This window comes from Nanorana parkeri, unplaced genomic scaffold (assembly GCF_000935625.1).
Source record: "Nanorana parkeri isolate BGI_ZX_2015 unplaced genomic scaffold, ASM93562v1 scaffold15, whole genome shotgun sequence".
Taxonomy (NCBI): Eukaryota; Metazoa; Chordata; class Amphibia; order Anura; family Dicroglossidae; genus Nanorana; species Nanorana parkeri.
The window spans coordinates 3,685,297-3,688,421 of record NW_017306283.1 but is presented as its reverse complement, the minus strand read 5'-3'; positions in this window follow the sequence as shown (position 1 = coordinate 3,688,421).

Sequence of the window (3,125 nt, the reverse complement as noted above, 5' to 3'; positions counted from 1 at the left end):
ATCCGAGATCCTGCAGAGCCCACCTGAGACCCTGCACATACCCGAGATCCCACACAGCCCACCTGAGCGTGACCCTGCATAGCCCACCTGAGACCCCGTACAGCCCACCTGAGACTCTCTATGATGGGCTCTGCAGGGTTTCAGATGGGCTGGTCGGGGTCCCTTTCCCTGTACATGGAGCTTACCTGTAAGCCCCAAGCCGCCGCTGTTGGACCCCAGCCTCCTCCACCTCTGCTGCTGGACCAGAGACCAAATTTTTTTTTTAAACACTATAGGAATGCATAGCTAGATTCCTATTGGCTATTTCACTTTGCAATAGCCAATAGCAAACTAGCTATTGCAACCGCCCTCTGCTGCTATCAATCACCAGAGGGGGACCTGATGGAGAACTGCAGGTCCCCCTCTGCTAATTAACAGCAGCAGTGGGCGGGTGCAATAGCTGGTTTGCTATTGGCTATTGCAAATTGAAATAGCCAATAGGAATCTAGCTATGCATTCCTATGGTGATTTTTTTTTAATTCTTGCGGCAGCCAAAGGCTCCGATGTCAGAAGAAAAAAAGCCGTATTAGACTCCCAGAGCGTCCAGGAGAGTAATGACATATGGCGTCCCTGGTTAGCAGGTAACCAGGAACACCATCTGTCATACACACTGAGAACACGGAGAGGCTGCTGTGATATCATAGCGTTTCGGCTCAGTCGAGCCGAGGCATATGCCTTCGGCTCGACCGAGCCGCTCGGCCACCTTCGGGAGCTGTACGGGCTATAGTGAATAGCCCGTACAGCAGCCCTTCGGTTCTACTAACTGAAGGGGTCCTGGGGTCGAAGCTAGCTGAAGGATCAGCCAAAGCTACAGCTACATCCTTCAGCAGCTTAGTGAATAGACCCCTTAATGTTATTTTTAAAACTGTTTTTTTACATTACTTTAATTGCTATCCCATAGGGGCGCTTACAAGCCCCCCATATGATAGATTTTTGGCAGTGACAGGTCCTCTTTAAGGTGATACTGCAGGTCCAAAAGATCACCTTTCTACTTTAAATAAGCTACTCAAGTGCAGATCGCACATGAATAGCTTATTGCTTGGTTTCAGGAGTCAAACAATGACAGCTATGGGACAGGAAGTGATGTAATCAGCGTTGCTCCTGGTCCCATAGTACGAGGAAGAGATTGGTGAACAGAAGAACACGGCAGGGTTGTCGGGGTGGGGGAGCAGCCACTTTACCGGCTCGTGGAAGCGATCTGGCGACAGCTGAGTCACCAGAATTGCTTCAAAGGTAAAGCCAACCGCCGGCTCTGCAAAAAGCCGCTGGGAGTCTGTTTAACTTCTTGAGGACCCATGACAGAATTAACCCATCATGGGTCATCAACTGGATAATCCACCCTAAAGTTATTGAGCCTGTAGTGAAAATTGTGACATTTATGTGCTATTTTTTTTTACTAGGGATGAGGTTCAGGTTCACCCATTACCATGTGTTACCATAATGTACTGCATGCCCTTTGAATTATGGTCAGCAGGCTTAATAGGTCCAATAAGGGGGCTTTTGAATAAGCCAGCCCCTCACTATAAAAAGGGGGCAGAGCAGCCATTGTGTCAGTGAATTGGAAGCTGCCGTAAGGAAAGCATAGGGGATTTAGGGGATTGTATTTTGGGGTTTTCATTTATTTTGTGTTTTTTTATTTTATGTTGATAGAGCCTTTTTTAGGTTTGGGGTGCTTAAAGCACAGCATTCACTTGTCATTGACCATCTATTCTTTAAGCAGCCTTTTATTCACAGTAGACTGCTGTATTATATGAAAGGAAAAACTAAGAACAAAAACTGTGTGCACCTAAACCCCCTCACATTATATTAAATTTAACGCACCTCCCTATCCCCATAAATAAAATAAACCTTAGGCGTAATGTACACCAGTTAGACCTATTATTCATGATTAAAGCTATTCTGCTGTTGACCAATTTTACTTTGCTGTATCCTCTTGAGTATGTTAATTCTTGTAGTAAAAACATTAACCTGTTCTCTGTCTCTAGTAAATTAAGATCTAGTCTTGCAATTTAAAAGTGTCCTGCTGCTGGCCACATTTACACTGCAGTGTCAATTGCAGTCTCTCATTTACTGTAGTGAATAAAACCTGTCTGTACTATTTGTTTCTAGTACATTTTGTTACCCCAGAAAAAAATGTCCTGCTACTGGGCAATTTTACTCTGCTGTATTCAATGCAGTATCTTAATTCTTACAGTAAAACCGACCAACCTATGCTCTGTCTTTAGTAAGTTTAGGTCTAGCCTTTTTCTCTAGTACATTTTGGCCAATTCTTCCTCATTGAAATGTTCTGCTAAATAATGAAAAACCAGAAAAGAAACAAAATTAAACAAATTTTTTTGCGGATGTACATGTCTAACATACAGCTTTAACCCCTTCATGACTGAGCTAGTTTTCAGTTTCTGTTCATAAATGACTGGCACACTTTTTTTACATTTTTTGCTGTGTGATTCTTCCACATCAGCAAGTTTTGATTATTATTATTATTTGAATGTTTTGTATAATAATTATAGTATAAAAATGTATTTATATATAATTGTTATTTTCCTAATTTTTTTACACTTTGTAAAAAAAAAAGTGTAAAAAACCCAACTTTTTTTGTCAGTTTACATCAAGCAGTCACTATGACTGCTTGATAAATTAACTTTTTTTAATTTTTAGTTCTTATTTGGCTGCTCCAAACTTAGGAACAGCTAATAATAACCTTAGAGACTGATCCTGACAGCTTGTCAGAATCAGATCTCACTAAGGTTCTTGATCGTGCCCATGTTCAGAAGTGATACATTTCAAGTACAGAGATACATTGGTATCTCTTTGCCTGAAATGTATTATAAACATCGGGCTATTGAGCTGTCAGAAGGAATAGCAGAGAGGTGAGTCACGTACAGTGTATGTGGCCAGTCATATAGGCACTTTGTGACGGGACATACACTGTACGTCTCCCATCACAAAGGGGTTAAGGCATCCTCCAAGCATGTTATTTAAAGGATTTGTGTATTTTCAAGGTTGTCATAGAAGCCCCATTAAAAGACCACTGTATTTTTAAAAAACTTTTAGAATTGCCAGAATTTACCAAGGTTCCCCCCCCC